Below are 14,332 nucleotides of genomic sequence, written 5' to 3'. Positions count from 1 at the left end.
GAAAAGTTCTTCAGTATTTTGGCTCGTATCAACAGGAATACATTTAAACAAGACAACTCAAAAGCTGTCATCTTGTTCTCTCAGGTTTAACAACTAACTACTCAGCACACAAAGCTGTGCTGACACCAACATCCCTGCCTTTTACCTGCTTCCATGTTATTTTTTATTATGTTAAAAATCCTGAATCCACTGATAAGCAGTCTACTTTTCTAAGTGTTAAAGTATTAAGTGGTTCAAAGAAAAGGGCAGGCTTGTATTTCAAACAGCGTTATGTTATGCAATTTTCTGAACTGGCTGATACTGTTTAGAATAATGAAGATGTCTGCACTTATTCATAATGTATTTTCAAGAATATTTAGCAACAATAGTTTCTCAGAGTAACTATTAAGTGAAATGGAAAGAGAAACATTAATACACAAGTTACCAGAACCCTGTTTTTTCTACAATTCACAAATGACCACAATATCCACCATGCCAGAGAACGGTTAAGCTTTTTTCTGTTTAATTCATTTATGTTGCGAAAGTATCTTTTCAAATCTGAACCACTACATATTGCCTGCCTGAATATGAAAAGATAATTAAAAGTGATGCAGGGGTTTTTCCATCCATCTGAACAGGTCTTAACACTGATTTTTTCCAATGGAAATTTTAAAAAATAAATAATAAAAAACACTTTACTATTTCACTGCTTATTAATTTTAACACAAACATGACTAAGGTGCTTCTCCATTTTTATGACATCCATTGGTGTGCATTTAGGGACGGGAAACTGTAGATCAGATGTTTGCTGGCAAGAATTGCTGTGTCAAGGAACACTCCTCAAAAAAAAAAAAAAAAAAAAAAAAAAAATGTTAAACTGCTAGTGTCCCCTTCACTGCCACTTCCCCAAGGAGGAAGGAAAGAGAAGCACATCCTCTTTGGTTTCAGAATCCCACACTACATCCTAGTTCAGTGGTTCTCAACCTGCAGCCCAATCAGCACAGAGCTGTGGCCCATGTGACATTCTCAGGGCCACACAGGTAGTATTGGATGCGGCCCACAATAGCAAATAAATTGAGAACCACTGTCCAAGGCTTATCTAGCTTCACCCCAACCCCCATCCCCAGAAAGGTGCATATTACCATTTTTTGTTAGCATAAATTCAAAACAATCCTAGCTTATTTTATTACCAAAACAAGCTACAAGAATATGGAACTGATTTCAATTTAAAAGACACTTTCTGAAGTTACTTGTAGATTATGCAGAAGTTCTAAGGTGCTGCAAAATTTTCCATAGCACACTGCATAAATCAGGTCTAGTAGCTTACCAGAGAATTTATGTACCACTTCTTTCAATGTGCACAAAGCCATCCCATGCAATATCATTATTAACTATTTGTCAAGTGCCAATAGTACTCTCTGCTCTTTTACAATACAAAAATATAGACATTTCTGCATCAAGAAGCTCACCATCTAAACCATACTCACAGGAAGCTCACACAGAACAGGAACGACAGAGTGCTTTAAAAATAAGAATTATGGGAAGATTTAGATTTAACCTAATCCCTAGTGCAGATGTAGATATGTCAACGAAAGAGTACTTCCGTTAATGCAGCTACAATTGCTCAGCCAAGCGGTGTTCCTACACAAACAGAAAAACCCTTTCCATCAATGTAGGCTACACCTAAACTACAGGTTTGCTATGACAATGTAGCTGTGCCAGTATAGTGTCCATAATGCATAATACTGGTAATGCGTTGCAGAAACTAGGCAGTGGAAACAGCTGTGAAACCTCCCCAGAGAGGGTTTGCAAGTAGTTTAGGACCCCCTTTAGAGTCACCCCCCACTTTAGTTTTAAAATAGTCACTGAAAAACAATGAAGGATGGATGCATCCATGCCCTTTCAAGGGAGCCACATACTAATGGGATCTGATAGGATGGTGTCTAAGAAGCCCCCTCCCCAACTATATTTGTTGCCAATGAAGAGGTTGAAAATATGCCACAACATAAATGAACAGCCCTTTACTTCATTCTACTTATCTTTACTAGACAATGATTCTTCAACCTACTTTTTTTTCCCTTCACTCAGCAAACAAAATAAGTCCCCAAAATCCCGGTAAAACTTTCAGCATACAAAGAGACCAGTTACTGGAGAGGCAGCAGCAGATGGGGGCTCTCTTCAACCTTTTGTTCTACTCATTTTATTATTTCTTAAAGATTAGTGGAGAGGAAGACAACTAAAAAAGAGCAGTCAATCCCGACAGAATGCAACAACAACTACACCTTAACTAGCAAGGGCCTACATTCTGCTTACTACGCTTATCAGTAAATTTCCGCTCATCAACTTAAAAGGCTTGAGAAACAGAATTATAAGTAAGGCTACGATTTTGTCATGGAGGTCAGTGGAAGTTACACGGCTCCTTGGCTTCAGCCTGCGATGGTCAGGAACTGCAGAGTCCCTTGCTACCCATGGGGGCAGGGAGCTGTGGTGTACTCTCGCCAGCTCTTGCTGCCCCCAGAGCTCCCGGCTTCCATGGGTAACGGGGGAACCCCTAAGTTCCCGGCTGCCATGGGTGGTGGGGGCACCCCACAGCTCCCAGCCCCCACAGGTAGTGGGGGGGATCCCAAGAGCTGCAGGCAGCAGGGGTACCCCATAGCTGCCCCACTTCAGACGGTGGGGGACTTGCAGATCCCCATTTTGTCCTGGATATTTTTTAGTAAAAGTCATGGACAGGTCTCAGCTTCTGTTAATTTTTGTTTTTGCCATGACCAGTCCATGGCTTTTACTGAAAATATCTGAGACAAAATCTTAGTCTTACTTATTAGGACTAAAAAAGATTTAATAGAGCTCACTGTAGTGAGATCTTATTTACAGTATTTTTACAAAATATACACCACAGTACAGTTACTAGTACTTTAAGAATCTCAGTAAAACTAATTTACAATCATCAAAATACACTGACAAACTGCTCTACGATGCATTCTTTGCCTTTTGTTTCACTTGATAATTTGCAATGGTTCTCCTATTTAACAGAGACACCCCCTTGGCAGAGGGTCCCCTCTTCTTTGTAAACAACTCTCACCTCAAACCCAACAAACTCATTACACCGAACATGTATCTTGGAAGGTATTTATTCATAAAGGGATATTATGCGAGTTATCTAGAGGAAGCTCATAACTTGTCAAGACTCAATCCTGGTGATATGCATGTATGGGTAATATTTAAGGAATACTGTTTTTATATTCAAAGTACACTTTATGGACTTGGATTAGAAATTAATCACCAGGAGGTGATGTGCTGCAGTGATGGCCTACTCAAGCAGGAGGCAGTTATTACTCCTCTCTAATCAGCAGGTCAGGTAATGCTGATATGCTGATTACCTCAATTGACTAGCATTGCTCCCTCCCAAAACTATCCACAGAAAACCATCAGAGGCACAACCAAACAACTGAAACAGCTTGGAGGTGAAAAGGGAACATTACAGACGGAACTTAACCCTGGCTGTGAGTAGAAACAAACCGCTATTTGCAGTATAACACAGAAGGAAGAGAAGCACTCTGGATCTTGTCACTAAGGAAATGTCATGGGGAAACTGGGTGCTTTTATGAACATCTGGGTCTTGGTTCTTGTGAAACCAGCTAGCTCTGCAAAAGACTAAACTTTTTTGTGGAAACCTACTTTATTATATAGGAAAGGTAACTATTGATAAGTGTAAACTCAGGTTTGCATCCTATGATTTTGTATTGAAAGCTTTTATTTCCATTCATTTTCTTTCACTTCTAGTTAAATCTTTATTCGCTCTTATACTAAAACAACAGTAGATTTATTTACGTACTCACAATTGCTGTGTGGTTTAAGGTAAAACTGGGTACAGTACACTGCATCTTTGGATGCAGAGGATCTGAAATTTCTGAGTAGCCAGTGTCAGGGCCGGGATATCACAGGGATGCAATTCAAAAGGATTGGAGTGTAGTTATTGTTAACCTGCAAGGTGAAGTTTGGACAGACATTGTCCAGAGAAGAGCTGAGTGGCTGAAATGCTGGTGATGTCAGGTAGCTGACATCCAGCAATCACACAGCTTCCTTCCTGCTGGAAGATACCTTGAGATATCTAGGGCCTGATTTTTCAGAGTGCTCAGCATTTTTAAAGGTAAAATATCTATTCAACACACAACTGTGAGCACTTGGCACATCTGCAAATTTGGTACCAGCTGTACCATACTGGGCATCCAGAAATTGAAGATCAGACATTTAGTGGCCATCTGTGAAAAGTCAGCTTTAAGTGACTTTCCCAACATCACACAGGAACTTCATGGCAGAGACAGGAATAGAATCCAGTTCTCCAGAAAGGCACTTATCCTCCTTAATCATGAGCCCATCCTTTCTCTATCTGTATTCCTGCCTCATTCACTATGCATCTTCCAATTTCTGTAAACAAATGAGGCAGGGGTACTACAGAAAACAGCATCATTCACTACAAACCTTGATTCATCCCCAAAGCATGCTTCATCATGTGCATTGACTAATGGACTATCTGGTACTAATAGCAGGCTGTTATGTTCTGAGGACCAGCCACGAGAAGAGAATGAGACACACTTTGCCAATGGGTTTTACAAATATTTCGTGATAGAACAAGATTAAGGACAGGACTTCTGGGTTCAGGAGGAGACGATGCTCTACTGGGGACAGGCTTGGAACACAAGTATACCATCTTTCACTGCACCTATCCAACCCTCAGCTCCTGTCTCCCCACCTTCTGCTCCTATCCAGTTCCCTACAACCCAGGTCCTATCCCTTCTGGATTGTGCAACTTTCCCTACCCACTCTCTCGCTCCTTTCCATTCCAGAGAAGCTGATTTCTCTTTGCTGCCTGGGCACCAACAGGACGAACATTGCAGGCACAGAAGAAAGTCTGCTTTCAGCTATGATGTTCAATGCCGCAGCTCCTCCTGGCTGCCAGGAGGAGCAATTGCAGGGAAATTCTTGCTCAACTCTTACAGCTCCAGGATAGTTCATAATATGGTGGCAAAAAGGATCATGCTTAGGGCTTAGTGTTTGTCAGGGAAGTCATGGATTCCATGAGACCTCCACGACTTCTGCTAGTGATAGTGTGGCTGACTCCAGGGCAGCCCAAGCATCTGGCCCCAGAGCCAGCTGCTCAGGCAGCCCTGGGGACAGCCACAGCGGCCACTGCAGGCGCATCTCTACAGCCAGACAGTTGGGTGGCCCCACACCAGCTGGTACTTAAGTTTTTTTTTTTTAAATGCAGACACCAGGCATTTAACATTTCTGCCTGAATGCTTAAAGTTTAACTAAACTTTAAGCAATTGAAAAGATGGTCTTATAAAGATAAGTGACAGGCAACTAACTATAGGCATTACTACCTGCACCTCCTATAATATAAATGTTTAATTTACTTGGACAGAATCTATGGCATGATTTTTCAAAAGTGCTCACACTCTAGCACTGGGGTCGGTAACCTTTCAGAAGCAGTGTGCCGAGTCTTCATTTATTCACTCTGATTTAAGGTTGTGTGTGCCAGTAATACATTTTAATGTTTTTAGAAGGTCTCTTTCTATAATATATAACTAATCTCAGGTTCTTAACTCCTCTGAAAATTAGGCCACTAATGTTTGTGAAAGGTGCTAGACTATACTGGAGATTGAAATTCCTAATGTATTCCATTCACAGAACAATTGTACTACAGATTCTGCTGCTCAGCAATGTCTCAAACCCTTCCCTATAAGGTTGACACACTCCATATTCATTCAATTGTTTCTCTTGAGATGGTCAAAAGGGGTGTAACAAATAATTATCAAGAGACTGCATTTGTAGTGTGAATGGCTAGCCATGAAGTGCGAGAATAAGGGACCAGAAACTCATTTCATATGAGCTACAAAAAGCTCACATGGCAGCTTTAGCTTACAACTAAATTATGCCAGATTGAAACAAGTGATTTAGGGAAGGAAAACTGCAGGAAAGATTCTGTCTCCCGCTTCAGCCCTATATCAAGCAGTGTACAAGGGCCAGTAGTACACTGTAAGGAGCAAAGCATATGGCTACCATAAGCAGCCCAGCTCTCAAGCACCAGCACAGGAAGAATGTCAGATTGGGTTCAGCCAATAGTACATCGTATTATGGGAACTCTAGGCTGCACCACAGCCCACAGGCAGTTCAGCATGGGCTGCTGTGAATTAGAGCCACTGGAAGTTGCTGTAACTTATGCCTGGGGGGCCATTTCAGCATCTGAAGCAGTCCAGAATCTTGGACGATGCAAAGATGGCAGAAATCCTTCTTTGCCCCTTTCTTTTTGAGCAGCTCCTTCTGCAGGTGCAGCATAGAAACAGAGCCTGGATATCTTGTTACCAACCCCATCTGCCATCTAGGGCTCTTTCATACTTTTAATTGTAACATTCTCTTAGAAGTCTGAAAACAACTTGTTTCCAAACCCAATTTTGTAATATTCCATTTGCCAAGAATTGATTTCCTCCTTTTCCACTGGAAAAAAAATATTCAATAGAGATTACACTGAGTTAGAATATTCTGCTGACATGCTATTATGTAGTCAGTGGAACATTTCAATTGTATTGTAATAGGTTGTAAAGCATGTCTAAGGTATAAAATAGATATAATTTTGAATAAAAAGGCTATCGACCTGCTTTGAAGGTGAAGATTTGCCAATATTCGTTACTTTTACTGAAAAGGTGTCTATCAGAAAGTAAGAAGAAAGAAGCTTGGCTGACTGAACTTACTTTCAGAAACTCACATATGTAACAACAGAAGCTAAAGACAGCACACCCTTAAAGCTCAGCGGTTTGAACATTGGCCTGATAAACCCAGGGTTGTGAGTTCAATCCTTGAGGGGGCCATTTAGGGATTCAGTTGGGGTTGGTCCTGCTTTGAGCAGGGGTTTGGACTAGATGACCTCCTGAGGTCCCGTCCAACCCTGATACTCTATGATTCTAAAGATGACTTGCAAAAAGGAAAATGTGTGCTTCCCCCCGGCTTTTGAGCTGCTTTATGATGGTATAAAAGACCTGAAAGGTTTTCGTCAAATTTCTGTTTGTTGTTTACATTTGTGACAGGCTGCAACTGTGGCATCCCCTTGTGGCCTGTCAGGGCACAACTCACCCAGCTGTGGGTCTCTGAAGGTATGTGACTGTGTCCATACAGTCCAAGGTAGAAGCGCTTTGGCCCTCTGGCCGAGTCACACTTCAGTCCCATCCCTTCCAGGGCGTTGAATTCCTTTGGAACTTAAGAACCACAACTCAAAACAGAGTCATCCAAGGGACCTCACCTTCTACTTAAGGTTTATCTTCAAACAGTCTGAGCTTCTGCCAATCCCCCATGGTCTGGTCATCCATTCTAGCAGGTCATCCATTCTGGCTTATCCGGCCAGCAAGCTAGTGCAGTCTCTGGTCTGCGATGGGGCTAGGTCTCCTACTTTTAACTCCTTTCTCCAGGCCTGACATTTGATGCAGGTGTAGCAGGGCGAGGCCAACTGGGTTCATAAGCTCTCCTTAACCCTCTCCTTGCCAGTGTAGGGCCTATCTGTCCCATCACACATTATAAATCCTGGTCTTTTCTACTCTGGAAGATTTTAGTTACTGGAAAACTAGTGAAACACTACAAGAGGATGAAAGCTGAGCAGTTAAGAGATGGAGAAGTTTAGTCAGACAAGTCAATTTTGTTTTTGTCAATAGCTGTAAGACTAAATGGCTGATTAGCACTTAAGATAAATATTTGTCTTAAAGATTCAGTGTGACCATTCCTTCCACTAAGGTGTGATTTCAAAATACCCAAGACCTCTACAAAAAAGTGCTCCAGCAAAACCAGGGAGGAACAGATCTGATTACTACTGGTATTTCCAAGATACAAAAACAACTTTTGAAAACCAAATAAATCTGAATTTTAGGGGGTTGGAAAGGATCCTCCAAAAGATACATTGGAGGAACCATTAAAGAGGTCACAGAACCAGGTGAGGACTGAGTCACAGTAGCCAAGCAAGAACAAGGTATCATAAATAAGCATCTGGTAGATTCTGTCAAAGGTGGCTAACAGGTTGACAAGGATGATGATGGAAAGTACTGGTTCTGAGCTAAAGCCAGGAAGAGGCCATTAGATACTTTTTGGTTACTAGTTTCAGCGGAGTTGTCTTGTTAAGAGGTCAGCTGCACCTATGCTAGTTTTGGCTTGCCTCCAAGTCAAGGCAATGAGTAAAGTCACCTGACAGAGTCAAGTGATCGGAAGTGGGGCATGCTGGGGGATAAAAAGGAGTCATGGGAGAGGAAAGAGGCTATTGCTGGCAGCTGCCTGCTGAGTGTATGCAGCCCTACTGAAAGAGGGTTCTAGAAGGAAATGACGACACTGCTAAAGAGGACAAAAAAAAAAAAAAAAAGTGCTGTTGCTGAAGGAGTCCAGTGCAGGGAGAAGAGACAATAACCCACAAGGGGTGGACATTGGGGGCTTATCTGGAAGGCCACGCCAGTTTAGTGACCTGGCTATGTATAGCAATCGTCTGTCGAACAGCTTGAGCTTGAGCAATCATCTGTCAAACCTTTCTAAGCCAATGAGAGTCCACTGAGAGCTATGGAGAGGGTATTCCAGAGAATCTGCTACCAGACAGAGCCAATCACTGTTCCTTGAATACCAATTTCTGAGTTGAGAGATCTGTAGAAGTGATTGGCAGTGCTCAAGAAGCAGAAGTGTCATCTTATGGGGGTCTTGCAAGCAACAAAAAGAGACACAGGTATTCAGTGCAACAAGACCTCGGGCTCAGCTGTTTGTGTTGACTGTAGACATATGGAGCACACAGGTTGGTTTGCCCTCTTATTACCTGTGACTTAACGACTGGTTCTGTTGCACAGAGTACAGAAAAAAAAAACTGAGAAGGCTGGTAAACTGACTCACGTTCCAGTTGGTTTTGTGGGCTTGCAGGAGCGCAAAGAAACATGCTCCTCGAGCGATAAAGTTTTGACACAAGCTGTGTCAAGGGAGAAGCCACTGGTCCATCTCAGAGTAAAGGAAGAGAACGGTGAGCAGTAGTGGTTTCTGCATGAGAAGGAGCTGACTAAACTTCATGCTGAAACCCTCCTAAATTGGATACCCAGGAGGCTGAAATGGCTACCGTAAGGGAAAAAAATCTAGGTTAATTCAGAAGAGGGCCTGTGCTGTGAGGCAAGTTGGCCAATTGAAGAAAATAATTATTACTTGCCCAACATAGAAGCACAAGATCATATTGCAGCAGAATCATGGATAGAGGGAAAGTCCCTGTCCTAAAAGTAGGAGTGCAGAAGCTGACACAAAGTTGGGGCACATTTAAGACCAAGAGTTCTTCACCAAATAAACTAAGCCTGCCAGAAGAAAAAGGCAGGCTCAATCCCATGCTAGGGAACATTCACTTATGAAATAACAAGGTGGAAGAGGAACACAAGTGGGATTTGTTACGGGCTGTGATGGAAGTTTTAAGAAAGGGGATGTGAATTTTAAAGCTGGAGGATCTGTCAGAGGACCTGATAAGGGATGTTCTATACCTCAAAGGCTGCTCCTATTGACCTTACTGAAGCAGCACAAGTGTGATGCCTCCATAGGATTTTTCCATAAGGAATTTTTTAACCACCACAAAGCATGAGAAAATGCAACATTCCTTTGATCCTGCTTGGAATTTAAACCTCAGAATAATCTATTCAAGAATCTTCTGTCAAGTATATCGGACACAAAACTGGTCAGTGGTCCAAGGGTATCCCTTCTGATAATTTTTAAACAGATTTTTCTGTTACCTAGCAAAGTGACATCTTAAGGTCTCTTAACATTTAATAACTTCACTAGTAATGCTTCCTCCTCCTCCCTATCGGGTGGTATCAAAACTAGAATTGTACACAGCCACCAATACAAATCAACAAGCTGTACTTCCTCCTCTTGCTGACCAAGGCCTGGTCTACACCTAAAACTTAAATCAAACTCTGTCACTTAGGGAACATGAAAAATTCACACCATTGAGAGATGTGGTTAAGTTTCAGGATACACACCACAAGGCTGACAGAAGAATTCTTCTGTTGACCTAGCTACTCTCTCCTGAAGGAGTGGATTCACTACAGCAATGGAGAAAACCGTTTCCTTGCTGTAGCAGGTGTCTACATTGCAGCACTGCCCCTGAAGCACTTGTAGTCTAGACATACCCCAGTGCAATAATTTATATTCACATACATCACTGCATTAAGAGTTAATAATGACATACGAATGCAAAATCCTAAAGAAATCTATCATCCTTGTTCCTTGCAAACAAGTTTAGAATATAATTAGTTATGTAAAACTAGGGATTTGATTTTTCTACTCTAAAATGTACATACTTCCTTACAATTACCTAAAAACAAGTTATGTAGCTAATTTCTTTCCAAAGTAAAGATTCTTAAAGATTTATCACAAATTGTGTAACATACTTAAAATCTAACTGAAGTTAGCTGCATGAGCCTTCAGCACCAACTGAAAGCCACAGAGTCCAGCTCTATGCTGAAAGGCCCCCAAAACCCTTTTTTAGCATAAGCCTCGGCTGTTTTCAATGGGGAAGGAGTTCTGCTTACTCAACACAACTTTAAGCCTTATTCAGCAGGTTTCATGAAGTCTGATACACTCAGAATCTAATCAGATAAATATTAAAAATGGCCTCTAGAATCCACAATTCATTCCTCCAGAGAATGCTATATTCCCTATTAGGTTTGTATATCTCCCTGGTGCCTTTGAGTCACCTTTATCTTTAAACACCTTCTGTGGCAAGGCAAATTCAGAGCCTATTCTTAATAAAAATCAAGCCTGCAGGGGACACCCTACCAATTTTCCATTTTAAATTTGAGTAGTTTTCTTCAATACAAAAATCCAGAATGCAAACTCTACAATTGGAAAAAAAGTCTTGCCTTTTCCCCCCCAAAAGGTTCTAGAGCCATTATTTTCCTTTAAAAGGAACAAGAAGCATTTTAGAGTTTCACAAACTAAAAAATTAAATCTCTGAAGCCTGGACATTCTGAAAAACTCTTAATTTATTCAATAAGGTTTCATTGGTGCCCGGACAGGCCAGTTTTCACCTTTCTTATTCAATGGCTGTGAGCCCGTTTTGCCCTCAACTCAGATTACAGCAGCCAAGTTGTGCCCAGCTTAAATAGCCCCAGTGGGGCGCTGCAGGGTGAAGACAACCTTCAGCCATTCCACCTCCCTTCTTGATCAGTCCTCCCTCTGCTCCACCTCAGAACATCCCCTTCACCTGGGGCTGTTGCAGAAGTAGCACATAGCTGAAGAAGTCAACTCTTCAGCTGGGCACAGAACATTACTATGCTGGAGGTATTCTCCTGGCATATTACATGCGTGCCTGGTACATCCCAGCTGGTGTAAAGAGGATTCAGGGTAATAACTAACAGGGCTCTAAGGTTAGGTCTACAGTGTAGACATAGCCAAGGAGCCATCTGTGCCCATCTCCTTGTGAGCTTCCAGATGCATTTGCTTAAACAAAGCTGTTTGACCCAAAAAGTCTAAGATACTCTGGATTCTTAGTTTTATGCAGCAAGTTTCAATGTATTTTAAGGACCTATCTGCGCTGGGTCAGGAAGAGTATGGAAGCAACCAGGTTTCTATTAGGGTCTGGTCAGCCAATATTAAACCACATTTGGAGCCCCTAGACTACAGCATTTTTTTTAAACATGTTTCCAATACAATATTCTAGCCTTGTGTCCTTAATCATGATTCTCATACAATTTTCCTCCTATTTACCCTGGACAACATTTAATGAGTTTCAATACTATTTCCAAACGTTCTCAGCTCAGCGTAGTTGTAGCCTAGATGATTAGAGCAACTATACAAGTCTTAATTTTCAGCAATGGTATACCCTGGAGGTTTTTTGCCTCTCTCTGCAGCGTGGGGCACAGGTCACTTGCTGGAGGATTCTCTGTACCTTGAGGTCTTCAAACCATAATTTGAGGACTTCAGTAACTCAGACATAGGTTAGGGGTTTGTTCCAGGACTGGGTGGGTGAGATTCTGTGGCCTGCGTTGTGAAGGAGGTCAGACTAGATGATCATAATGGTCCCTTCGGACCATAAAGTCTGTCAGTCTATGAGTCAATATAGATGCTGATAGTTAAAGCTGTGGTATATGAAAAATACCTGAAATTTTAAAGTTGTATTGATTTATTATTTTAATATTTTTATTGTGGAGTGCCAGTAAGCCCCAGTCATGATCAGAGCCCTCACTTGTGGTAGGTATTGAAGAAAAATATAGGAAGATACAGTCCCTGCATAAAACTCATAGTTTTAAGTGTGCAAAAATGTTTTCTCTTACAATAATTCAAACAGTTGAACAGATTTTTCTGAAATGTGAAAAAAATGCATATTTGAGACTAAACATGAGAATTAAAAGCTGGAAATCATTTGAAAAAGCTGCATGAAAAAGGTTGATTATAATGGCAATTCCACAACTTAACTGCAATACCAGTTCTTATTCTTTAGACTGTCAAATGAGATGGCCTGAGTAGAAATCAATTAGCCTATTGATTTTTATATGGACTATCTCCATATATTCCATTTTATATTCCATTTATATTTGGGCTAAGTATTGAATAACTCTTTATCCCTACCCAGCCAAGATAATCATAGTTAGTCTACATGCAGTATATTTGGCATTTAAATGCCAAGACCCCTTACTGTATGTACCATTTATGCATCTATAAAACTAAATTCTTCCTATCAACAGCCAAAGTCTGAGGTTGTCTCACACAGCCTGACTGCTAACATTGCATTTCACTGGGATCATCTTTGGAGTAAGGTACAATTTCGGATTAAGGGTGGCAAAAATAGGCACTCAGTTGTTACTCAGCTAAATTGCCAATAGGTTCAATGGGAATTTGCCTGAGTAAGTAGTTCAGAATATGGCCATAAAGCAGCTCGTCTTCCTACGTACAATTTCCTAAATAGTTATAAATAGGTACCTACATAAAGGCCTATATCAGGGGTGCCAAACTTACTGACTCTCCGAGCCGCATATGACAGTCTTCAGAAGTTTGAGAGCTGGGACAAACCTGCCAGGGCTTGGGGCTTCAGCCCTGCAGGGAGGAGGGTCTTGGAGCTTCAGCCCAATGGGAGGCGCCTGCGTAGGCTCAGGGCTTCATCTGCTTTTGCTGCTGCCTCTCCCCAAGCAGCTAAAGCAGAGACCCCTCCCTGCAGCTCCCAGCTGTTTGCCTCTGCCCCTGGCCATACTGATCTGCCACAGGGCAGAAGCTCTGAGCTCTGCCCCAAGCCTGGTAGGTGGAGAATGGTGGGTATGGAGGGTTCCGGGAGCTGCACTTTAACTATGAAAGAGCTGCATACAGCTCATGAGCCACAGTTTGGCCACCCCTGGTCTATATGTTCGTCAGATGCCACAGACAAATAGAAAATATATTAACACTAAAACCAACGGCATTTCAAATTATAGAAATAGTCAAGAGGCTGATACCCTGTCTGCCTAGCCACCAACTGCTATTTAAGAAAAACAGCCATATACTGATACAAGGAATCAGGGTGGTCACAGATGATCCAGACCTCAAAGTAGATCAATAAGCCTCTAACTCATTCCTTGAAAACATGAACCTTGCAAATACTTTACATATGTTTTATGTATGATCTGATCATTGAAAAGGATGTCTCTTGATCGTTGTGCATCCAATGAATTCTGCAAAAGTACACACTAACTCTTAAGGGGCCAATGTGCACTTAACTACATGAATGATCTATTTAGTGCATCACCTGAATGAAGAAATTGTACTCCTTCACATCTAATCCTTTAAAGAGTTAGCTTATAGTAGTAAGACTTCCAGTATACAAAATATTTATCAGTAAAATTGCCAGAAAAAAGTAAGGAAATTTCACACTGCTCTGAATTTTGCACCCCGTCATCAACTTTGCAATGCTTCCAGTCAAGTCCAGATTAGAAGCCACTTATGGCTGAACACTAGGAGAGCTGCAAAACAAATAAAAACTATTATACTAATCCTTTTATTCTGACACAAAATGCCCACAAATATTCTAGAAAATAGGCCAAAAACTAAAAGTTTAAAAGGCTTCATTGCATTATTTTTGATTCTCTATGGTTGAGGCAAGGCAAGGCAGAGAATCCCTGGAATACCCCAACTTTCACAACCCTCACCTAAAGCCTTGTGTTGTAATGATCCTACTTGGGGTGAACATGCTCTTTCATTAACTAGACACCACTGCTCAACTACCTGGAAACAGCATGGCCACTCCACTTCCCATACTTTCAAGAATTGTGAAACCAAGCTCTCTCTCGAGTTCAGAATATTCTAACACAAGGGTATGCAATGCAATGCAATGCAA

General features: G+C 41.5%; 1 protein-coding gene across 4 annotated transcripts in view; it reads right to left on the bottom strand.

Moving 5' to 3' along the window:
• The window catches only part of CNOT6 (CCR4-NOT transcription complex subunit 6), a 49,561-nt gene that overhangs the window by 27,460 nt on the left and 7,769 nt on the right, over positions 1–14,332 (bottom strand). The gene's annotated exons all lie outside the window — the stretch shown is intronic.

This window comes from Chelonoidis abingdonii, chromosome 7, assembly GCF_003597395.2.
Source record: "Chelonoidis abingdonii isolate Lonesome George chromosome 7, CheloAbing_2.0, whole genome shotgun sequence".
Classification (NCBI taxonomy): Eukaryota; Metazoa; Chordata; order Testudines; family Testudinidae; genus Chelonoidis; species Chelonoidis abingdonii.
The sequence above is the reverse complement of the archived record's forward strand: the minus strand, read 5'-3'. Positions and strand labels throughout refer to the sequence as shown.